General features: G+C 44.4%; 1 protein-coding gene across 2 annotated transcripts in view; it reads right to left on the bottom strand.

Annotated features, from left to right (window-relative positions):
• The window catches only part of TMEM200A (transmembrane protein 200A), a 45,267-nt gene that overhangs the window by 13,535 nt on the left and 6,050 nt on the right, over positions 1-25,682 (bottom strand). The window contains exon 2 of one of the 2 annotated variants that reach the window (XM_081187743.1): positions 10,833-11,032. The exons of the other annotated variant lie outside the window; for it this stretch is intronic. The gene's annotated coding sequence lies outside the window, so the exon portion shown is untranslated. The remainder of the gene's footprint in view (positions 1-10,832; positions 11,033-25,682) is intronic. 2 annotated transcript variants of the gene reach the window in all.

The following is a 25,682-nucleotide window of genomic DNA, read 5'->3' as shown; positions in this document are numbered from 1 at the left end:
CCTTGACACAAGCCATTATTACCAATTCCTTTTCTCCTTGATTGTCACCTGAAAGCATTCCATAGATAGGATATATACCTGTGCCTGAGACCACACCTCCTAAGAAGGGTTACATATTCCAATAGCTTTTGAAGAAATGTCTCAGCCCTTTCCAAGATGGTGTCCAGGATATCTGAGATTTCCCTCATCCTCCCAGCACTCTTCCACATAGAGAATTGTTGTGCCCAGGGATTAATTTCTAAAAAGAGAAGTGCCAGAAGTTCTGGTAGGAAGCTGTGCTCTGGAAACTTGCCTCTTAATTTAAAATATGTGGGTGCTTGCTATTTAGTATTTGGTGGGGCAAAAAGAAGGCACATTCTGTGCATGGAGAAGGGGTCTCCAATGACATACTGCCCTGATTTCCTTGGAGGAAGGGTGGGATAAAAATATAGCCAATGGCAAATATTAGTAATATTCCAGGGTTCAGTCCCCAAATTGAGAACTGTGCAGTATTAGAGTAAGAATCAAGCAAAATCCCTCTAACCTTTGATTACATACCCCTAACACACTTCTATGTTGAGCCTCAGATGTTTCTGCTATATATCATATCACTCAAATCACTGTAAAACCTCAAGCCCAGAAGGGTCTTTCACAGACAGCAAAGAATCTCTCTTATTACCTTCTTTCAACTTGCCTGCCTATGATATAGCAATGCATTCCTCAAGTGTTTTTAAATGCTGAGAGCATTATCTGTGAGCTATAAGATCAGCAGGTAAATTTTTATGAAAAACAACATTCTGTAAAAGATTCGTTGAATGACAGGTGCCGTCTTGAGAAATCACTAATTCTAATCCATTCTTTTTTAAACAGGATTTTAATGCACAGAGTTTAAATGTCAGGAAGTTTTTGGTTTTTTAAAAAAGAAACCTAAACAAATCTTTTTTTTAAAAACACCTAAGTTGCAGCTTAGTTACATCTTGGATAATTTCCTTTGCAGATATGTTTGAAAAAAACAAATGGCTCTTTTCTGCATAATGCGCCACAGTTCCACTGCATAGAACAATCAAGAGTGCTCACACTCCCCCAATGCCCCCCTTTCCATTTCCTGTATTGTGTTTGTTTTCCTTAAATATTTTCTCACCCGTTTCTGAATTGATTTTTAAAGCTCTGCAAGTCCGAGATGTTTGACAAGGGAAAAAAGCCTAAAGGAAAAATGGTAGAGCATGAGACTCCTAATCTCAGGGTTGTGGGTTCAAGGTCCACATTGGGCAAAAGATTCCTGCATTGCAGGTGGTTGGACTAGATGACCCTCGTGGTCCCTTCCAACTCAACAATTCTATGACTCTATGATACTTGCTAAACGTTGTACCTTAATGGAGACAGCTGCACGCAAACTCCAGATAAAGTAAAACCGAGGGTTAGATCCACACCAAGGTTGCAACTTTATACACACTTACTAAGCCCCGCTGAATTTAATCAGCCTTTTATGAGAATACATTATAGGATTTTGTTGTAAGTTAATCAACTACATTTATGTCCCATTGTTTTCAGTGTGGCAGCCTAATTAATTGGCCCTACTGTCTTCAATAGGACCCAAGTTCAACCAAGTCTGGTCCAGGCCAGAGAAAATACAAAGAAAGGAAAGGAGTTGCCGCTACTAGAAGACACTCCAGACCCTGGACTACAATTCCCATCAGGCCCAGCTGATAAACCCAGTGATAAGGGATGATGATAGATGTAGCTGAAATCTGGTTAAGTAATCTTGAGTCTTGAGTCTGAGCTTCTTTAATTCTTTACAGGAAAATTGCACTGAGCTATCTGACCAGCTACACCAATATCCTGTCTCTACAGCTGAGCAGAAGAAAACTCTGGGAAAATGGAACACAGTTGTACATTAACTAGATTACATGCCAACTGACATCTGTTTTACATTTTAAGGCCAAATTATGCAAACTGGATTTTCCTCCTTTCTCTGGTCTCCTGCCTGATGTGCCCCTACGCTGTTGGAATCAGAGGTACTTGACTCCTCAGGTAAATCGGCCTTGTGAGAAGGTTCAGTTCAGTTCAGAATCAACTGACTGCTAGCCTCAGGTTCAGTGCCTTGAAACCTGCTGGTGGTAGAGTGGCTGGCTTAGGGTTAGAGCTGGCCACGGGCCCAGCAGTTAGGCTCCTTATACAGTATGAGTTCCATTTCTGCATGATTACTTAAAAGACCTATAAGTGCACCATGGAGGCCAAGAGTATAAGCCACATGATGCCCTCCAGTTATTTTATTTTTGTAAAGTCCTTTTTGTTATTTCATTTTATAATGTATATAAAACAAAGAGAACAATTATAACAACAGACAAAAAAATTAAAAGATGAAAAACACAAACTATAAAATAGGCTTGCAGAATGAGTAGGTGCACCTGAGTTAAAATAGCAAGGTCCAAGTAAAGGCTATCAACTTTATCAGATCATCAATAGTTCCAGATTTGACAGGCTCATCTTGAAAATGACAGTTCAGATGTAAATGCCACAAAGGAATGCCAAATCATATAAAAGGTGTCTGGAGGTTCCAGTCCTTGTCGAAATCTCAAATTATGCATGATTTTCTCCATTATAGCTTTATTCTAGAGTGAGCGGTATGAAGCGTCCATTGCAAGATTTGGGGCTGTTTTCCATTGAGTTGAAATTAATATTTATGCTGCCAAAGACCAATTCTTTTGGCAATGTATTACATGGGTATAATTAAAAATATTCAGTAAGATTAATTTAGGACAAGAAACTATATTTAGTTTTATCATTTATGTCAAAATTAAATTACAAAAATCTTGCACAAACTGACATTCCCACCATAAATGATAATATGTACCAACTTTATTGCAACCCCTCCAACAATTAGGTGATAAAGAAGAAAACATTTTTTTACCTTTGCGAAGGAGCGCAATATCATCTGTGTAATAATGTTAAGCAGTTTTCCATAAGAAAACTGGAAACAGATTTTAAGGGTCGTGATTCCCAAAGTATATTCCAGTCCTTGGGAAGAATCTGTGCACCAATATCTAGTTCCCATAACTTTATCAGTGGTTCCACCGATCCATAAGTTACATTAAGCTGCTGGGCTCCAGCTGCCATCAACCTCATCTAACATGGCCAATGGTTATGAATGATGGGAGGACATGCTGTCTGGCCACAGTAACCCAAGGACAGGATTCTACCATAAATAAAATGATGAAATCTTTTGTATTATGTTTGGTGATAATATCCTATCTAATATTACTGCAAATCATTCATTTTTAAAAGCTATATAGACCTACTTCTTCCCAGGGTTCAAGGTGAGTTACCGTATTTTTCGCCCCATAGGGCGCACTGCCCCATAGGATGCACCTAGGTTTTTTGGGGTGGAAATAAAGGGGGGGAAATTATTTTCCCCCCAGGCACGGAGCTGGTGCGGGGGAAGCCCAAGCTTCCCCCGACCCCAGCCCCCAGAACAGCCTGCTATCCGCAAGCCTGGGGAGCCGGGCGCAAAGTCGCACCGGTCTCCCTAGGCTTGTGGAGAGGTGCGCGAAGCCCGGGCGTGCTCTTCAGCGCGTCCCAGGCTTTGGAATGCAGGCAGCTCCACGCAGCCGTCCGGAGCCCAGCCGTCGGGAGCGAAGTCCGGAGCCCGACTTCGCGCCAGGATCCGGAGGGCTGCTCGGAGCCGGGCGAAGCCTGGGGCTGCAGGCACCTCCGCGCAGCCGTCGGGAGCCCGGCACGACTTCACGCCGAGCTCCTGAGGGCTGTGCAGAGCTTCCTGAAGCCTGGAGAGCAAGAGGGGTCGGTGTGCACCGACCCCTCTCGCTCTCCAGGCTTCAGCGATAGCCTGCATTCGCCCCATAGGACGCACACACATTTCCCCTTCATTTTTGGAGGGGAAAAAGTGTGTCCTATAGGGCGAAAAATACGGTATATTTCTTCACTTCCTATACAGTGGTACCTCGGATTAAGTACTTAATTCGTTCCGGAGGTGCGTTCTTAACCTGAAACTGTTCTTAACCTGAAGCACCACTTTACCTAACGGGGCCTCCCGCTGCTGCTGTGCTGCCGGAGCCCGATTTCTGTTCTTATCCTGAAGCAAAGTTCTAAACCTGAATCACTATTTCTGGGTTAGCGGAGTGTGTAACCTGAAGCGTATGTAACCCAAGTTACCACTGTAGTCTGAATGTTCCTTTGAAGAATCCTTTTGAGAAAGGTCTCTGTTATTCATATTTTGCAGCTAGAGGCCCAAGGCTGACAGATAGCAACCTACCCAAGGGCATTCAGCAAGGCCATGACTAAAATGGGATTTAGCCAATGCCTTCTCAACACAAGCAGGGTGGAGAATAGGAAGCAAAAGGAGGGGGGATGATATTCAATATGTTGCAGACCTCTAATACCCTTCATCAGGGAGTTTGAAATAGAGAAGTTCAATCTTTTGTTATACTATCTCCTCTTTCCTCTGCTGTAGAAGGAAAGAAAGAGATAGTCTAGCAAAAGATTGAACTTCTGTATTTCAAACTCCCTGATGACTTGGACTTTTTTTCCCTTTGCCCCTTTGCTTCCTGCTCCTTCCTCCACCATTGACCTGCGGTTTCTCTCTTTGCTACACTTCAGCAAAGGCAGCCAGAGTTGGAACCCTGACTTGTAGATCAGCCTTGAAAATGGAGACACACAAGACACAAGATCTACCCACCCAGGAAGAATGGCAGATGAAGCTGATGGACTACATGGAATTGGTGGAAATGACTGGCAGAATCCGAGACCAGGGAGAAGAGTCGGTGGAAGAAGATTGGAAAAAATTCAAAGTATACAGTGGTACCCCGCAAGACGAACGCCTCGCAAGACGGAAAACCCGCTAGACGAAAGGGTTTTCCGTTTTGGAGGCGCTTCGCAAAATGAATTTCCCTATGGGCTTGCTTCGCAAGACGAAAGCCCATAGGGAAATCTCCGGGGACCTCTTTTAAATGCTAGCGGTGGGGAGCAAAGCCTTTCCCCCCCCTCCGGCCTTCAGAAGAGGTCCAGGAAGGCTGGCGGGGGCCGAAAGGCTTTGCTCCCCAGCGCCAGCATTTTAAAAGCAGTCCGGGATAGCAGGGAAGCGCTTCCTGCTATCCCGGAAGGCTTTTGAAGGCAGGAGAGTCCGCGAAGCCTGGGCGCGCTGCGCGCAGGCTTCGGCATGCCGGCAAGTCACCGCCAGCAGCAGCAGCGGTGCCGCTGCTGGCGGAGAGATCCACGAAGCCTGGGCGCGCTGCGCGCAGGCTTCGACATGCCGGCAAGTCTCCGCCAGCAGCGGCAGCGCTGCCGCTGCTGGCGGAGAGGTCCGCGAAGCCTGGGCACGTTGCGCGCAGGCTTCTGCATGCCGGCAAGTCTCCGCCAGCAGCGGCACCGCTGCCGCTGCTGGGGGAGAGATCCGCGAAGCCTGGGCGCGCTGCGCGCAGGCTTCTGCATGCCGGCAAGTCTCCGCCAGCAGCGGCAGCGGTGCCGCTGCTGGGGGAGAGATCCGCGAAGCCTGGGCACGCTGCGCGCAGGCTTCTGCATGCCGGCAAGTCTCTGTCAGCAGCGGCACCGCTGCCGCTGCTGGGGGAGAGATCCGCGAAGCCTGGGCGCGCTGCGCGCAGGCTTCTGCATGCCGGCAAGTCTCCGCCAGCAGCGGCAGCGCTGCCGCTGCTGGCGGAAAGGTCCGGGAAGCCTGGGCGCGCTGCGCGCAGGCTTCTGCATGCCGGCAAGTCTCCGCCAGCAGCGGCAGCGCTGCCGCTGCTGGCGGAAAGGTCCGGGAAGCCTGGGCCGGACAGCTTTTGAAGGCAGGCGGGGGGAGCAAAGACTTTCACCCCCGCCAGCCTTCAGAAGAGGTCCAGGACCTCTTCTGAAGGCTGGCGGGGGGCAAAAGTCTTTGTCCCCCCTGCCTGCCTTCCCAGGGGCTTTTAAATCGCCCCGACAGCGGAGAAGTCCTCCGCTGTCCGGGGCGATTTTAAAATGCCGCCCGCCAGCATTTTAAGATCGCCCCGGACAGCGGAGAAGTCCTCCGCTGTCCCAGGGTTTTTTTAAATGCTGGGGGTGGGAAGAAAAGCCCTTGTCCCCCCCCCAGCCTTCAGAGGAGGTCCGGGGACAGACTGTCCCCGGACCTGGTCTGAAGTCGGTTTCCCTAGGAACGCATTAATTGATTTTCAATGCATTCCTATGGGAAACCGTGCATCGCAAGACGAAAAACTCGCAAGAAGAAAAAACTTGAGGAACGAATTAATTTCGTCTTGCGAGGCACCACTGTATTTACAGAAATATTGTAAAATTAATGAATGTTAGAAGGATGCTGGAATGAAGTTATATGGCTTTAGCAGAAATGTTATAAATAATTAAGCAAAAATAGATTGTTAATGGGCCAAAGTGGAAAATTTAAGGTTAGATTGTGTTAAGATAAATTATAGAACAAAAATTGAGAAAGATGGAAAGGATTTGCTGAAATAGATAATTAAACTAGAATACAAAAAAGGGAGGTGTAAGGAGGTCGATGAAACAAGTAAATGAAAGGTAAAGATACGGAAATATTGGATGTGTTTTTAAATGTTTTTGTTTTTCTTGTTGTTTTGTTGTATTGTTTTTTTCTTTTTTCTTATTATTTTTGATGTATTGTAAGGTATTGTTTTGTTCTGTTTAACTTTTTATTGTTTCTTTCTTCTTTTTTTCTGTAACCATTAAACCTTTAATAAATATCATTTAAAAAAAGAAAGAAAGAAAATGGAGACACACAGTACAGTCATAGCTCGGCTCCCATACTTAGGAGTCGAACGTTCTGGCTCCAGAACGATCAAAAACCGGAAGTGAGTGTTCCGGTTTTCAAACGTTCTTTTGGAAGCTGAACATCCAACAGCTTCCTACAGCCAATCAGAAGCCATGCTTTGGAAGTCGAACGGACTTCCGGAACAGATTCTGTTAGACTTCTGAGGTACGACAGTACTATATTAAGGACTAGGGATGCAGTGCTCTGCACACTGACTTGGGAGTAAGGCCCATTCAGCTCAGTGGGAGAAAACACACAGAGTGCAGGGCTGAAAAACTCATTTTGTTTTAAGTTGCTCACATCATGTAACAGTTTCTGCTGGCTCTATGACAGCATCCTGTCATAAAACAGATAATGAATCAAGTTAAATTTGTTCCTGTTCTGGGAAGGGAGATTAAGACAACATTTTTTAACAGTAAACATCTCTTGCCCTGCAAACCATCAGCTCAGAGGTTAAGCTTAAAACGTCAAAAAGTAAAAGATGCAACAAGAAAAGGATTTCTGCCCAGAGAAGTCTTGTGTCTAGCTAAGCATACAGCCCTAGGCTTCCTTACTTGGGAGTAAGCCCCACTGAACTTAAGCAGGGCTTAATTCCGAGTAGACACTATAAAACACGAATCTGTCACTTCCCCCTTTTCAAGGCACTTTTCTGAGGCAATATTTTCATTAACATAAATGTCATGTTTACAATTATTAGTTTGGCTGATTTCACAGTTGTGAAGAGATATTGCCAAGATCTGCTCAGAATAAATGCTATGGGCCAAATTAGACATTATGCACAGCAGATGCATGCTAGTAGTACCCTGATGGCCCTTTTTAAACAGTAATGTCTGCTTCTGGAGGAAGGATTGGAGACTGGACAAGCAGCAGCATGGGGTGCTTTGCTTAACCCTTTCCCTGCCACTGTCTTCGTTTTCCAAACTGTGCCTTCCCCAAAGAACCTTCTGTTTTGAAATGTTTGGAAAAGGAAAGTGGGGAAAGAGTTAAGCACACATGCACACACTCTTGCCTTTTTGACGCCTAGTGCCCCTGCTGCCCAGATGTAGCTTTTCTATTTAAATAGGGCTGTCAGGCTGTTACACATGCCTATAAACCACCTTTAGTAGCAGGCAATCTCCGCTCTCATGTAAAGTTGACTCAGAAATAAACTTCATCAAAATTTGGGAAGAGCCAGCTTATGTCTGAACCAACCCAAACTCGTCTCTTGTGATCCCCAAACCCAAACGTAGACACATTGGGAGGGATACTGTGAGGGCTTGGTTATATGTAGAGCCTGCACTCATTTATTATACTTTAACTCCTCTGTGCTGATGCCTACTATCACATTAGTCATCATTTTTCTCCCAGTGGTCTTTGGGATTTTACTGTCTTCGCAGTTTCAGCATAAACAAGCCAACCATCACACTGGGAAAGGTGGGCTGGGGCAGAAGAGAGGTAAGTGGTCATTGTTGAGAATAAGATTCAGCTGCAGTCGCTATAGGTGATTTCTCTCTTCTGCATCATTTCTCTGTCATCTGCCCATTATGGCAGGTGGGATGATGGCGGGTAGGTGGAAGGACCAAGAGAATCAGCAGCTGTGGCTGTTTTGTCTTGTACTTGCATCAAGGAATTTAAAGATACAGCACAGATCTCTGTGTTACTTCTCTACTCTTGAAGTCATTGGATTGATCTGAGTCAAGCCAGTTCACAATTCAAAATCCAGAAAAGTAGTAGCATGGACAACTTGTGCATCTTCTTTCTCTGTTTCTGTAGTAATGTCTGAAATGGGCACCACGAAACTCACCTACAGTGAAATTCATGAACTCCAGAAGTCACTTGAGGCCCACAGTGATTTAAATCTGAAAGTCTTGCCTAAAACACTCTTAGTCAATGCAAGGCAGTTTGGATGAAAACAAAGCATATCAGGACATTTTCTGTGTTTTGCACTTTGATGGTTATTCTTGAAAATATATTAAGAGTATTGTTAATGAATCTTGAAGCACCCAGTGGTGTTGTGTATTATCACAGAAGGGTTACCTGACTTTGGCCAATTTTAGCTGGTGATCGTGTTTAGGCTTTCTCTGAAGCCTTTGGGGTTGGCTTGTTTCTTTCCTTGGGTCACCCAGCCCTAGTGCTTCTTTAGGCACCTGCCACAGCGCATTGCTTTCTACTAATGGTATATTGTGTCTGTGGTCCATAGTGAAGTTAATATGGGGCAGGGACTGTACATGTAAACATCCCTTTCAACAGGAGTGCAGCACAGAGCTCTGAAAAGAGTGAACAGATCTACTGTGCAAGGAAAAATTTTAAAGTGACTCCTTAAAAGCTCAAATTATACTGGTATATATTACTGGTATATAATAGCAAGACAGAGTCTAGCTTTGTCCTACACTCTTAACAGATAAACAACTAGACTAACATGACATAAATCTTTTAATAGTCATTGCAATTACAGGCCCTTATTCAGCCGTTATGGAACATTTTATGCTTTCGAACTGTCAACTGATTGATAGAGTTTTTCCATTGGGCAAAGGTTAATGCTTGCCATGTATAAATCAGCTCTATTTGTGTTGGTGATTACGACATCATAACTCATTTATTAGTTTCAATAAGTTCTAAAAAGTCAAGGCAGGTTTTCAGCAAAACATCGACTGCTGGGGGGAGGGGGGAAACAGCATTAACATAGAAGCTTAACCCCTACTTCCCAAACCTCTGAATGTTATTTATCATCATCAAAGTGGTAGCATTCAAGAATGGATTCAAATTGAATACATCTGCAAAGCATTTGACAAGATATATGCTGCTTCGTTACAGGCCATAACCATTCTGTTTGAACATCTGTTCTAATTGAGGAAAGACTAGACACCAAATAAGGAACCAAACACTCTCTTGTAAAGCATTTGGCATAATCAAGATTTTTAATAAAAGATAAGACATTAATAATATGTGCAGCTGCAAAGGGTTTTTTGCAACAATTGTCAAAGAACAATTGTCATCGTGTTTGCAGGAAATGTTTTAACATCTGCCTGTACCAAGAATTAAGTCTGCCCTTTCCCTTCATGAAGGCAGGGGAGACACATTTCAATGGCTGTTTAGAATCAGAGGCCCTAAGCTCTTTATGGCCTAGCTCCTCAAACTAGTGATCAGCCCAAAACTATTCTTGTTCATTCTTTCATGTGGTTGGGGCTGTGGCCTCCTGCCATCCAAAGGGTGAGCAAAATATGCTAAGTTCATTCTATTATTCCCTATCCCTGCCCACTGAAACTGGTTTGAGTAAAGGCATCATAGTAAACTACTTCTGGAAGATGCAAAGCCATGGATTTCCAAAAGATAAGCTGAGAGAGAAAGTATAATAAGAATGTGTCTTTGGTACCTTTGTGGTCCTAACTTGGTGCATACAGTCAGCAACCATTTTGGGCAGGGGTTCCATTCCCAGACCCCACACGCGTCGCTAGAACACATATAAGCATGCCTGCCCCATTACTCCCTGCCCTCGTTCCACCACCATTCTGCCATCTTCCAGGTCCAAAAGGACCCATGTGTTGGTGATCACGGGTCAATTGGACATACCTAAAATAGTTGCCACCTGTAATTTGTGTACAATTGTACCTTGGTTGTTGAACGCCTTGGTACTTGGATGTTTTGGCTTCTGAATGCTGCAAAGCCAGAAGTGAGTGTTCCAGTTTGCAAACACTTTTTGGAAGCCAAACTTCCAATGCAGCTACCGATAGAGTGCAGGAAGCTCCTGCAGCCAATTGGAAGCTGCGCCTTGGTTTTTGAACAGTTCTGGGAGTCGAACAGACTGGGAAATACTGTATAGGACACAGTGGTCCAACATGAGGCCATTTTTTGGTGGCCCTCAGCAACTTTTGGCAGCCCCTCTCCCCATCCCACCAGCCCTTGTGCTGCCTTCCCAAAGCTGGGTAAGCAAGGTGCTGGGCTTTGGGAAGGAGGCATGAGGGCTCTGACAAGGTCCTAAAGTCCTCCAACCTCCTTTCCAAGGCCTAGTTGGCACTTTCCCAACATTGTGAAGGAGGTGTAAGGATTCTAGAACCCTGCCAGAGCCTTGAACCCCCTTCCTAAAGCCCAGTGCCTCACTTACCTGGCCTTGGGAAAACAGTGTGATGGTTCCATGTCAAAGTACTCTTGCTTCCCACTTGGTAAGAAAAGTTGGACCACCCTGGTATGGGACTTTATAGGTCCTCGCTAGCATGCTTTGAAACCAAGAGGGAACCAGTATAGATTGTTGCTGTTGAAATACACTCTGGCAATCCACTCCATCAGAAGGCACGGCACAGTACTCTGTATCAACAGAAATGACCCAGGTGTCATTGTGGGTAGCCCCATATAAAGGGCATCATAGTTATGCAGTGATTAAAGTTCTGTTACTATTGCCCTGCACTGCATGCTATACTCTGTAAAACGAATACTATCCTATGGCACATGACAGCCCCCCCCCCAATATATTTTGGCATTTCAAAAGCCCCTTTGAATGTGAATAATTCCATTAACTCTAGTGCCCTATAGAAATATCAGGAATGAGCAAGAAACATCAAATCAGCTCCTTAACCTTTTAAGGAAATGGTGTGCTTTACATTCATGTGAAAGCAGACAGGAAAAGAAAATATACTTTCTCTGTCACCCACTGTTTTTAGGGATCAGGGCCTCTGTCTTTTGCTTCTCTGAAATGTCAGTCTTGCACAACCCTTTATTAAATCAGACAGCATCTATTTTGCTGTAGGCAATCTTATGGACACGGACAGGCAATTTTTGCTTGGGAAGATGTGCAGAACGACAAGCCACCAAATCTAGTCATTAATTTGTTCAGTGGGCTTTCCATCCCACCCAGAACATATACTGTCCATCAGAGCACGGCTGTTGTCCATGCCCATTAATTGCTTCCTCATAAATAAGCGGGTGAAGAACCACTAACACTGGTCTTTTACAATGCAGCAAACCAGAATTTCTTCCTGACGGGCACTGGCACCTTCTTCCAGACTGCAGGTTGTTAAACAGCAACAATACAGATTTTAAAACCAGCATTAAATTAAATCAGATTCAAACTGCACGTGCATGGAGCACATTTTAATTTTTAGGTGCCTAGCCTCAAAGGTTATAGGTGCCGAAGCCTCAATTGAGGTTACTGGGGTACAATAACAAATTCACTCTGTGCCTACATCTACCTGTGATTCCTCAGCACTGCACCACCAACAGTGTGGCGTAGATTGTAGAGCAGGGAATGGATTAATGGAGGTAGGCTAGCTCATATTGATGGATAGCTGCTGACTGGACAATAGAAATCCATTTTTTAAATATGTAACTTCTTGGATCTCCCGCTGAGAGGCAACAGAACTGTGAAACATCCAACACCAGCCTGCACACTGTAATTTTATTTAGTCCAATTTCTGCATGGTAACAGGAAATCCAGAGCTAGGACATCCCAACAGATGACTGTCTTGTGTTCCTGCAAGGAACACAAGAAGATTCATTCTACTCAAACCAAAAGTTCATTTGGTCAGTCCAGCATTATGCATCTTAACAGGAAGATGCTTTTGGAATGCCACAGGTAGGGCTTGAAGGTGTGTTCTTGTTCTTGTTTGTCCTTAGCACAGAGTTATCTTTAGAATCATAGAACAGCAAAGTTGGAAGGGACCCTGAGGATCATCTAGTTTAACCCTTTGCAGTGCAGGAATATGTAGGCATCCCATATGGGGACTGAACCTGCAACCTTGACATTATCAGCATCATGCTCTAACCAACTAGATTACCTGACTACCACTGGTGAGTAGAACTTGCCCTCAAGCTACCAGGTTCTCCATCTTTTTAAAACATGATGATGATGATGATGATTAAGTTCAGTGCCTTTTGAACTCTTGTCAATCATCTGTTCTGCAAAGAGCTCTGCTAGTTGTCATTTTCTTCTCCTTAATGGATCAAGACCCAGGAAATTAAGATAATGGCTAAAGTAAGCAGTTTGTCTGTGTTTTTTATGTGGGATTTATTTGGGAGGGCTGACTATATCTTTCAGGTTACCTTATCCTTGCCTTGAGGCTATCTGGAGAAAGTAATTAGAGTGAAGTGAACACTAATTAGCTGTTTGCTTTACTGCACCTGCCTTAAGAGAAAATAGCCTGGAAACTGCTTGTGTATTGAGTTTAACAGAGGGCTATGAAAGGCAACATGTGGTTATTTCTTGAATAAAAAGGCACTTAACATAATACTCACAGACCATTATGACTCAACATGCTTGTGGCCTCAGACTGAGCTCTAAGAAACTCTGGGTCAAATTAAAGGGGGAGGGGATGAGAAAGGAGATACAGCTGCTGAAGCCCAGTAGTTTTGTTATAAATAACGGGCCAGTTTCGGCAACCAGATTTTTTGTTATGTCATTAGTCAGCTGAGTCTGTGAAACTGAACCAGCAATTAAAGGCTTTTATGCAACTGTGGCCATATTTTCCTTTCCTATGTTTTTCTTCTTTTTTTTTTGTACTCCCTTGAAACTCCATCCAAGTATTTTATTATTCTGAATGTGTTTCATCCTGCTTTTCTTCTTTAAATTCTGTAACACAAAAACAGCTGTACAGTCATACCTTGGGTTACAGACGCTTCAGGTTGCATGTTTTCGGGTTGCACACCGCCGAACCTGGAAGTACCAGAACAGGTTACTTCCGGGTTTCGGCGGTCACGCATGCACTGAAACACCGAATCGCAACCTGCGCGTGCACAGACACAGCGCTGCGGGTTGTGAACATGCCTCCCGCACGGATCACGTTTGCAACCTGAGTGTCCACTGTACTTCCTAAAGTGTTTTCTAAGGTCTATGCAAGGTACTGGCAGGACGATGACAAGGTGCACCAGGGGAAGGGGTGGCTGGAACCTGACTTGTAAGAGGGGGGCAGTGGTTGGTGGGGACCTGTACCAGACAGGAGGCAAGAATCAGAGGCGGGGAAGCTTCAGAGCTGGAGGCAGGTCAGGCAAGTGAAGGGCAAGATGCTTCACAACCCTCTCCTGCACCACTGTCTCCCAGAGAGGAGAGAACTGAAGTGGGAAGACCAGAGGCAGCTTCCATGCAGAAGCAGTCTCCGGCTACATGTGTGCAGCCCCTCAGGGGAAGGTACATAAACTGGTGGAGGAGGGGGTGCTCCCCAGTTGCTACAACTGCTCCACAGAGCACAGACCTGGGAATAGCTGCCTAGACGCTGGGCTGGGAAGCACCCTTGACAGTCTGAAAGATTAAACAGCCACCTCCTACCAAAGGCAGCATACTAAATAAACAAATCTATAGGCAATTTGTGAAGCAATTTGAAATATTGTTCTACATGGTGTACATGTATATCTACATGGTATATCAATCATGACTAATTAAATTGCCCTGTGATCTTCAGATGAAGGGCAATATATAAATTTAATAAATAAATAATACCAAAATCCCTAGTAAGTTAGGGATGGGGAGAAGAACAGCATGCTATTGAAAACATGGCCTAACACAGGCCAGGATTCCCCATCATCTGCTATGCAACCTAAAGTTCTATTTCTAATGAGTCGTCATGCCTGGCAGGTGTGACTTCCATAGGTAAGGTTGGGGTGGAGCAACTAGGAATACCCTTACCTGGTGGAGCCAAGGGGAGGCCAGATGGGAGTGGTTTGACAAGGTGTCTGGGAACTGTACTACTTCCATTTTTGGCAGGCACCAGATGCCACAACTCTTTTCTCTCATTAACCTTACTTAAGGTTGGCTTAATGTAATAAAACTCTAAAACCACCATTTCAGTTGTTGTTGTTTAATTGTTTAGTCATGTCCGACTCTTCATGACTCCATGGACCAGAGCACGCCAGGCACTCCTGTCTTCCACTGCCTCCCGCAGTTTGGTCAAACTCATACAAACAAATAAAGCAACATTTCAAACACAGTGTTGCAATAGAAGAGAAGTGTTTAACATCTGCAGAACCAACCACCCCCCCAAGGTATTTAGCCTTCATTTAAATATGTTCCCTTTGAAGAGTTCAACAGACAGGGTGCCACCACTGAGAATGTTTGATTCGTTTTTTAAAAAAGCTTCCAAACCATTTCTCTACTTATGGATGTTTCTTATTGTTTTACTTTGGCTGTGTATTTGATATATTTTGGAATTCAAAATTTATTTACCCCAAACGTGCTTGTTAAAATGCTACAATGTAATGGATTTATTCTTTGCAAAACTAGAAAACACAGCAGCAAGCCTGAGAAATTGACATCTCTGCTCCGATGCTTTGCAGACACCTTCAGAAAAGAACCTGCTCTCTGCTTGTGGCACACTCTGGTTTGCATTGAATAGAAACACAAAGAGAACTTTTAGTCACCCTGGAAAAATAGCCAAAATTAACAGCAGTGTTTTTCCAGAGCCTCTGCCAGAGCTGAACAAACAACTAGCCTGGGTTTAATGGGCAAGTGCTTCCAAAGAACAGAGAATCAGCCTGTAGCAATCTTGCATATGCAAAGATGTAACACACAAAATTTCTCTCTAATTCAACATGCATGTGACCACACCTCCCCTCCGCAAAACTGGCTAAACTAGACATGATGTTTAGTGTATGAATGACCAGTTCAGAGGCTACATTCTGCTTCCAAAGTCCAGTGTTTAGATCGTAATAAAAGTCCTACTGAATCAGATGGCTTATCCATTTAATTCAATAGACTGGAAACCATTTAGCATGAGGACCACATTTCCTTCCAGGGATCACAAACCAGGGGTGGGTGTGGCCAAAGGCAAAAGTGGAAAGAGGAGAAAATTTGGATTATAAAGCATAACCAGAATTCGATGCTGTAGTTGATCCAGGCAAAACATACCCAAGGAAGCTGCAAAGCAGGGCTAGTGAGCAGTTTGGCCTATGGAAAGAGGACTTTTCTGTTGGAGGGTTTGGAGCCTGGGGAAGACTCCTGAGGGTCAGACTGGGAGGCCATGTTTAGCTCCCAGGCCTGAATTCTGAAATCCTGTTTCCAAAAATAGCCAGTGTGATGCTTCATAAACGCCCCCAAGTAGAGCATGAAGTATGGTTGCGTCTGCTGAAGCTGGAGATTCCACTTCGCAATCATGGTTCAAAGGGCTTGTCAAATCCTCTTTCAACGTTATCTCCACCAGGAATTATTACCCTATCTTGTGACAGTGAATTCCACAAGTCTCCAACACAAGTGTTTCAACCTCTACTGCTGCTTACTTCCCTCCACTGTGAAAACTATCAGTTTGTTTGCTGCAAGATGGTATGGTGGGAAAGCTCAGGTGGTTTTATTCTTAAATACATGCTATTTTTTTAACATTCATTTCATTTGCTTCTGCTATATTGACCTTCTATATTGCAGGAATAGATCATGAACTCTTACTGGAATGAGATATGGGAGCACACGGATATACACATGCACAGGTACAAGCAGTACTTGCTCTCACTAACTTAGCATAGCTCCAAAGGGAAGGCAAAATAAGTGGCTGTGACCAGGAAAGAAATGTATATGAGAAACAGCAATAGTCACATGCTAAGCATCACCTTTTAGGGGATGCGGGTGGCGCTGTGGGTTAAACCACAGAGCCTAGGACTTGCCAATCAGAAGGTCAGTGGTTCGAATCCCCGCGACAGGGTGAGCTCCCGTTGCTCAGTCCCTGCTCCTGCCAACCTAGCAGTTCGAAAGCACATCAGAGTGCAAGTAGATAAATAGGTACCGCTCCAGCGGGAAGGTAAACGGCATTTCCATGAACTACTGTGGTTCGCCAGAAGCGGCTTAGTCATGCTGGCCACATGACCTGGAAGCTGTACGCCGGCTCCCTTGGCCAGTAAAGCGAGATGAGCGCCGCAACCCCAGAGTCGGTCATGACTGGACCTAATGGTCAGGGCTCCCTTTACCTTTACCTATGCATCACCTTTACCTAAATGGATATAGAGCCTACAATACATGTACCCACAGAACATTCCATACATACCCACACCACATCTCTACATGGAGGGCACATTAATCTTAATTATTATAGCTTCAGCTCGTACACAGCCATCACTTTAACAAAACTTAAAGAGTAGACAACCAGGGCTCCTAGGACAATCACCTTGTAACTTGGCCAGAAAAGATGCGCTAGACGAAACGGGTGGAATGTTTCGTTGGTGTCTGCTCTCCTCTAAAAGGTGTGTCTTTATTTTACAAAGCAACTAGTGAGCATATTCAGCTTGTTCTGAAAAGCCTAGGTATTTTAACCAATGTCACTTCTCATCATATAGACTTTTTTAAAAAGAAAGAAAGAAAGTTCATTTGACCACACTGGACTTTCTGTGCAACATCCTTACTATTAAATCTCCAAGCAGTTAAACAACACCTCCACGTTAGGCTTAAGTCCAAGGTCACCACCTGTCTTTGGCTGATTCTATTACTCTTTAGGGGTGGCCAGCATGGTGCATATCAGATGATGTAGACAACACCTCCCCTCATCCCCAGACAGCATGGCCAATAGCCAGGGATGATGGGAGTTGTAGTTCAACATCTCCGGACAGCATTGTGTTGGCTACCCATAGACTTATCTAAGATGATTGTGTCTAGAATTGCCCATTCCCTTCGATTCCCTAGGTAACTGAGTGGGGAACATTTGGGCCTCCAGCCTTAGGCTATAAGCTTCCGCACTGAAATGCTGGGTTCCCAGGTACCTCTGTACACAACTCTAAAGTATAGACAAGTCAAATAACACTATTAAAAAAGCAACTTAAAAACAGAGCTCTAAAACTTGTTGAAACTTCTGGAAAAGGTAAGAACAGGACTACCTAGTATCCTGCCTCATAAAAACTGCAGCTATTCTGCCTTAAGCATTTAAAGATAATATTACCATTGTTAACATTCTGCCAGAAAGAGAGATGTGCTCCACTTAGGGACCTTCTGCACAGTTTGAACATGACAGAGTGAAAAGAAATGAAATCCCCAGCAGTTCCTAAAAGAAAGTCAGGCAGCATGCACCTTGCACTTTCATGTATGGCATAATGAAGGCAATGGTTATCATAATATGTCATTCTCTTCCCAAGTTTAAATGCTTCCTACTGAGACTTTTAAAATATTTTGTCCTGAGATATTTCCCATTCTTAATTCATGGTCTTGCTTCCATTTTACTTTCTGTCTCTCACATCTGGCAAGTAGAGCTGGGCAAAAACCCATTTTCAATATCACGATATATCACTGGTTAAACATTGCAGTATATCAACGTGTCGTGATACCTGAAATAAGGAAGGAACTACACAGAGGCAAGCAGGACAATGTCCTAGCAACTGCTACTACTTAAGGGTCTAAAACTTTTAAATGATGGTGTTATCAACCACCTCAGCAGCAGGCAAGCCAAAATGCATCCCAGCAGGACTTTGGGTTTTGGGCTTGGTTACCAAATGGTGTTATTCAGGACATCCAAAGTACGGTGATGAGTCATAGTGAATACAAATAACCTGGGGCTGCCTGACTGTCAGGCAGACGCAACAGTGGCAGAAACAGCTTGCCATGACCGCGGTACATGTCGGCCATAGCGGTGACAACCTGCAAGAACTTACGGTGGTTCTAGTTATGACAGTAGCAGCAGTGGCCTGCAAGGACTCGCAGCAGTGATAGGATGTGGCAGCAGTAGCAGTGGCCTGCAAGGCCTTGCAGTGGTGGCAGGAAGTGACAGCAGTGGCGGCAACTGTGAGTCTTCATGGTGGCAATGGGGCTCGAGCCCCACATTGGGCAAAAGTGTCCTGCATAGTTAGGAGTTGGACTAGATGACTCTTGTGATCCCATCCAACTCTGCAAACATATGATTCTATGATATGACAGGCACACACCATCTACATTGTCTTAGTATTGGAGAATAAGTAGTACAGTTCAGAAAAGTTGGGTCAAATCCTATACACTGCTACTTGGAATTAACCGCACTGAACCAAGTTGCTTAGTTGGAATATGCAAAATTAGTCTGCAATAAATAAATAAATCTATATAATAAATATTAGTACAGGATTATTCAACGAAGACAACAGTTTATCTTGACACATGCAGAATATTTATTGGTTGGGAAACTGGAATGCTTCACTGGGAAATACACAATGTTATTTAAAACAGCTTCATCAGCACTGACACTCATTTTTAGAGCTCTGATTAAAATTTAATTAAATACCCACTTTGGTGATCTGATCAGTTAGTGCCTTCTTCTGTAAGAATTACTCACTGTTATTTCCCCCTGGTGTTTGTTTGAAAAGCATCCTATACAAGTTAATGGTTTTGAAGCACACTGTCAATATAATGTGAAAGGGGGTAATCAACTTTGCAGAAAATTTATATATATATATACAATCTGCACAATAATCTGAGAGAAGAAAGGAAAGCTGCATTCATTGTGCAAGTAGAATAGACAAGCACCAATTCTGCAGCTACGGAAGAGGGGGAAACAACTGAACCCGATGCCAGCTAATGTAAAGAACATGATCTACCCACTTTGCATTTCACCACAAACAAAATATTGCAATGCATTGTTATGGGATCGTGGGGAGGGGGCTGGTAATAGAAGGAACTGCTTAACTGATCAAACCAGTTTCTTTGTCAAGTTGCCGGCCATTTAAGTACTCTCATCAGCATTTTAAAGAGTGGGCTATGTTGCCATAAGGACAACTAAGTGTTGGTTTTCTACAGGAGGAGGAGGAATGGGCCTCTTCCCACCTCAGCTGCCTGGGTGACAGGAGATCTAGGGCATGGGTAGGCAAACTAAGGCCCTTTTAAATCTGGCACGTGGACAGTCCAGGAATCAGCATGAGTAGAATGTGTCCTTTTATTTAAAATGCATCTCTAGGTTATTTGTGGGGCATAGGAATTCATTACTTCCCCTCCCCCCCAAAAAAAAATATAGCCCGGCCCCTCACAAGGTTTGAGGGACAGTGGACCAGCTCCCTGTTGAAAAAGTTTGCTGACCCCTGATCTAGGGGCTAGTCTGGGGGTGAGTTTTTTGTCTGGCCAGGAAGCTGAAGACAGAGGTTTGTCTTGTTCTGTGCTGGATCCAAAGATATGGAACATAGAAACATATGGGGGAAGCAAGGTGTGCTGGGAGTGTTAATGCTGTAAGCCCTTACACCCAATGCTCAGGTTGTTTATATGTGTGGATAAAAACATATATCCTTAAAGACATGACAGCCTCCAGTGAACTTCTTTCCGAGGAAACTGAACCCAGGGTAAGCATTGGAATCCCTGGAGTCCCTTGCTACTTTGAGACTGGTTTGCATGCAATAATATAATAAATGCAGCTTGCCTAAAACAATACAGTTATTGTCTGGAGAAGTTCCTAAGGTTACACGTTCAGTGGGGTTTGAATAATCTGCAAAAGAACACTCTGTGATGGCAAATGTTCAAATGTAAATTATTTTATGGACTACCATACACCAAGCTAACCATTACTCCTCACCTGACACCAAAAGAAAGTTACTGGCGCACAACTTCCATCATTTCTGACTCTTGACACTGCCTGCTGGGAACTGGAGTCCAACAACATCTGAAGGGCTATAGGTTTCGCATCCCTGTTTTAAACCCAGAATGAATCTTAAGGGTACCCCTTCGGATTTGAAGCCCCACATTGGGCTTAAAAGATTGGGCTTAAGATTTATTTAAATTCAGAATACATCAACACTGTAATATGCTCTCTCTCTATAGCCCATTACAGAGACAACAACATGCACCAATTAGCTGAATAGTACAAACTGTCCAGAGAAAGAATGTAACAGTCTTGATGTTGTCTCATGAACAACAACTTGTTCTGAGCCTCCATGTCATATGTTATGATAAGTCTGATGGATCAAAACAACAGTAACGTCATCTAATTTCCTATCGATATAGAATTAAGGTCAGAGCAACTTGTGCTTGAAATGTCAATAAAAGTTTGCACCACACAATAATTCCAAGTTATAACCGAATGGGTCAGGGTGGCTTTCCAGACTAAAATGCAAAGTCAGCCATTTCAATAATACTTAATAGTACTAATCAAAGCCAATATAATGGAACATTGTTTAGGAAAGTATATGAAGAATACTCACAAAGAGTTTTTGCTTGACAGCGCTACAGATTAGACTATTATCTCAGGTCTGTACATCTTGTGTTCTACCACACTCAGCAGGAGCGGCAGCAGGTTCACCCACAATATACTGCTAGGTGAAGGCGCCATCATGCACTGGCACTCAAACCAGTCCTGGGCAATGTATCTATACATTGCCCAGGCCTAGTCAGGCAGTTAACAGTATATCCCCAGTACTAAATTGCTCTTAGGGAATAGCACCACCACCAATGTTGATATTGTTGAGAGTCTGAACTGTCTGCGCTTTCTAGCTTGTTGGATTCTATGTCCTATTTGATGTACAGAACAGCACCCTTAGAATGCCCTTCCCTGTCCTCTCCAAAGAGTTTATGTTCAGAAATAACTATGACCCGCTGGTTCTCTCCATCATGTTTCAGATATGCCCATTGCATCTGTGCTCTCCTTTAAAACTCAAAATACATAATAAAGCAAAAGCAAAATAAATGATTTACTGCTGCACTTTCAATGCCTAGTTCAACACATTCTTATCCCTTAGGGTTGATTCACCCTAAACCCAATGTTCTTCATCTTCTGTTGGCTATCCCCCAGTGCTCAGTTAAAAAGCTGTTCTGCTACCTTGTTCATTTTAAGTGCAAACAGTCTGGTTCTATTACAGTTCAAGTGGAACCTGTCTCTTTTGTACAGGTCTAGCTTGTCACAAAATGTGCCTAACAAATTCAAATCCTGGCACCACCTTCTTACCCATGCATTGAGACTCTTCAGACCTACCGGCAAAGCTAACTCTGGTGGTCAAATGGGTAGAATTTCAGAGAAAGCTACCATGAAGCTCCTGGCTTTCAATCTCCTGCCTAGAAACCTAAATTTGCTTCCAGGTCCCACAATCACATTTGCCCACATCATTGCTGCCAATATATCATGACCACTGACTTCTCCTCAGCACTATCTGTCACATGATAACAGGTAATATCTACAAATTTCACACCTTGCAAACAAATCACTGAATACTGCACACCTACTACAAATGCAGATGTATTTTTCCATAATGATAAATGATCACTATTAGGACCTCTGTCCCCTAGAAGAGAATCTTTGGCACAAGAGGGTATCTGTTTATCCTTTGAGGGATGGGTCCCTTCTAAAATGTACCATAATTTCTCTCTTCCTTAGATTGGTGACCTCCTCTTCCAGGACTCATTCTCTGTGACAGCAGAAGCACCCTGATGTTTGCTGCCTCTAACTTGTTCCAGAAGGTGTCACCCACCCACCCACCTCTCTGACCACCAACTTGTCCAGGTTGGATACGTTGGTTGGAACAAACTTGCTTCCTGAGGTTCAGGAATTAATTGCACCAAGCACACACCCAAGACTTCTGTTCTGCAGGCAGATAACCATATATGTGATATACTCAAAAATACACTGGATACCCCCACAACCATGCTGACTTTCTACTTATATACCTGTTGTTTGTTATTTATTGATAATTTTTCACTTGGGAGCTTGGGATTTGTTGTCAGAAAGGGACAGGGAGAGTAGTGAACTCACACACGGTTGGGATTCTGAGGTGAGATACCCAGGGCACCATATTACCAAAGTCCGCCCCTGGTGATACATTGCTGAAGACAGACTCAGCATTTGAATTTATGCCACTAACACCACTCTTAAATGCACAGTACTACTGCTGCTGCTACTGCTGCTGCTGCTGTTATTAAAACCTCCTAATACTGTGATCCCTGAGATCTGTGAAGATCCAGTCAAGTAGATCAAGCCAAAAATGTGCCCCACTGAGGACGCACCTCTAATAAACTGAACTGATGATCTCTGGACTGGATTGTTGGATATATACTCCAAGGCATGCAATTGGCAGGAGTTTACAGTGATACCTCGGGTTAAGAACTTAATTCATTCTGGAGGTCCTTTTTTAACCTGAAACTGTTCTTAACCTAAGGTACCACTTTAGGTAGTGGGGCCTCCCGCTGCCCCGTGCCGCCGCACAATTTCTGTTCTCATCCTGAAGCAAAGTTCTTAACCCGAGGTACTACTTCTGGGTTAGCGGAGTCTGTAACCTGAAGCGATGAACCAGACAGAGGCATAGGAAGGGGGGTGCGGTGAGTGCAGACCGCCCCGGGTGTCATGACTGAGGTGGGTGACAAAATGGCAGGTGAGTGGATGGCATACCTCATGCCCGGTGGCAGCTCTTCTGACCCGGCAGCAGACAGCAGCCCTCCTCAGCTGTGGCGAGGCGCACCTGGCCGCAGCAGCTCTGTTGCCAGGTCGTGTCTGACCCAGCTGCAGAGAGCAGGAGGAGAGTGAGCAGCAGCTTCCCTGCTCCTCTCCTACCCTGAAATGTGGCGCATGGGAGGGCACCCTCCATGTCCCACCCCCCTCGAGAGAGCGCCCACCCTGGGCAGTGTGGGCATATGCTCCGCCACTGGAACCAGAGCTCATTTTCTTAAAGTAAGATCTTTCACCAATACTAGTTTATTTTTGGACAGGATGAACTAGTTCTTTTTAAACTGACCTTTCCAAGTACTGCAGTGTAGGTCTGGAACTTGTGACCCAGAAAGTGAAGCACATCCCACTAACCATGTATTGTGGTGTGCCACATGCTTGACATACACCCCTGTTCAAATTAGGGAAGGAGGGAGGGAAGGAATCTGCTTTGAACCAAGGAGGAGGCAGTTAAAGCACTGTACCTCAAAAACGTGAGTGTAACTGGAAAACTAAACCAATTGATTGAGGAGGTCATGTCAGCTTGATGCCCTGCCATCAAGATAGCAACAGGGCCAAGAAAGTGGTAGCAATGGAAACCCCCATAGCTAAAGCAAGGTGCCCTCAGACCACATCCTGGGATTGACAGATACATATGTTTGTTGTTGTTTTTACTTCCGATAGAAATTGAATAAACAGTATAGGGGCAGAGAGTGTTAATACAAGGACCAGCATGGTAGGTATTGAGGATAGCTTGACTGTGAGCTGGGAGATCACATTTTAAATCTCCACCAACAAAATATAACTGATTTAGAGAGTACTGGATGAGTCATCTGGTTCCCAAAGCCTTTGTACGATCATGAGTCTCACTGAAATCTTGAACGGTTCTTTTAGTGAAGCCCTGAAGAAGATCAGTGTGTAGGATTTTGGAGATGTTAGGGGGAAAGAAAAGGGATACTATGTTATATAGTTTTGTTTCACTTGTGCATGAGTGGCTGAGATTGCTTTTCAGTTGCTCATCATGTGGCCAAGGAACATTCTGGCTATACCAGTTGCTCTGGGGCCTGAAATATTTACTTCTCTGAAGAAATCCGTAAGTGTGTTTTCCTTGCAGGATCCCTGGCTGCAGAAAACCAACAAACTCCATTCCCCAGCTTGATACTCATCAAAACGTACAAAGTTCTGTGCGCTTCCTACATTTCTTTCCAATCAGATCAAACACAAGAAAAGTTAAACCGCCCCCTAAAGAGTGACAGTCATTGCATTCACATAGTTGCCAATAACTGCTGCTTTTATAAAGTGAAGTGCTGAGTGAGTGAGAAAGGGAAATCCTTCTTTAGCTTAGCTCACCATAAGCATGGCTGCAACATAAAATGACTGCACGCCAGTAAATGAGAAAATAACGGATATTTGCTTTACCCCACGTGGAAGATCCTGCACAAAGAAATCATCTGAGCTTTGGCAAATCAGTACACACACAGGACAGCTCTTGTAGAGACAGACACAACAGGAAGCAATTTAAATTACATAAAGCACGCCGATGTGGACACACGAATGGGCATAATTGGTTTGAATCAGGCTGGAAGTGGATGCTGTGTGGCAGCTACATTCAGAGATGACCCAATACATTTTGCTGTCTGAGCCAAAGGACAAAATTCACCCTTTCCATGTACAGAGATCAACCGGACTGACTGTTGATTCTTGCTTCAATGCATTGCAGGAGGTTGGACTAGATCAGTGTTTCCCAACCTTTTTTGGGCAAAGGCACACTTGTTTGATGAAAAAAATCTCGAGGCACACCACCATTACAGCCCCGTGACGTCAGCGCGCAGCGTCACGCCGGGAGGGACGCACGAAAGTGTAAGTTTCAATTTTTTCCCTCCCCCTTGCCGGGGAACCTCCAAGCTTTGGGGGTGGGGGGGGGGAGGAGGCAGCAAAGCGATGCAGGAAGGAGAGCGCGGCTTGGCTGGGTGAGCTTTGGCAGGGGCAGGGAATGAGAGCCACGAGGCGGGCGCTGCGGACGGAGGCGCTGCCCGCCGAGCTCGCAGGCAGCCAGGCAGGCAGACGGCGAGAGCCCCGCGCTGGGCGGCCTCTCCTCGCCGCCTGACTCGCCCGCCTCCCTCCAGGCAACATCTCGCGGCACACCAGGCAACATCTCGCGGCACACTAGTGTGCCGCGGAACAGTGGTTGGGAAACACTGGACTAGATGGCCCTTGGGGTCGCTTCCAACGTTACAATTCTATGCTTCTATTATTCTATGTACAGGTAACAGGAGAGCGCCATCTATGATGCCTGAAAGCAGCAGGCTATCTTAGGAAGTGTAGACAGACATACAACTCTTGTTTTCCACCTGCTCATTGCTGCTCTGCACTCACCTGCCATTTAAAGCGCCCACTCACTCTGCCTATAGGGCTGGGCCTGGCAACATCAAATGTGCCACCCTTAATCCCTAGTCAAATTATTCTTATTGACTTGCTCCTAGACTTCTTGTCCTTTCATATAAATGCTTAGGATTGGAGTTAATGCCACAAAGCACATATTTATGCATAGCCACCCAACCAACCTGATATCCTCAAGGACATAAATTAAGAGTAGAATTGCTACCTTTTCTGCTTAAACTGCTTTGTGCTTTTAGAAGCCATTCAACAAGCAGAAATGAAGCAGACTTAGCTTTTCATTTTCGCCAGTCAACAAGTTGACAAAG

The sequence above is a fragment of the Podarcis bocagei genome (genome assembly GCF_964188305.1).
Source record: "Podarcis bocagei genome assembly, chromosome: 3".
Taxonomy (NCBI): Eukaryota; Metazoa; Chordata; class Lepidosauria; order Squamata; family Lacertidae; genus Podarcis; species Podarcis bocagei.
Note: the sequence above shows the minus strand (reverse complement) of the source record. Positions and strands in the feature narration are given on the sequence as shown.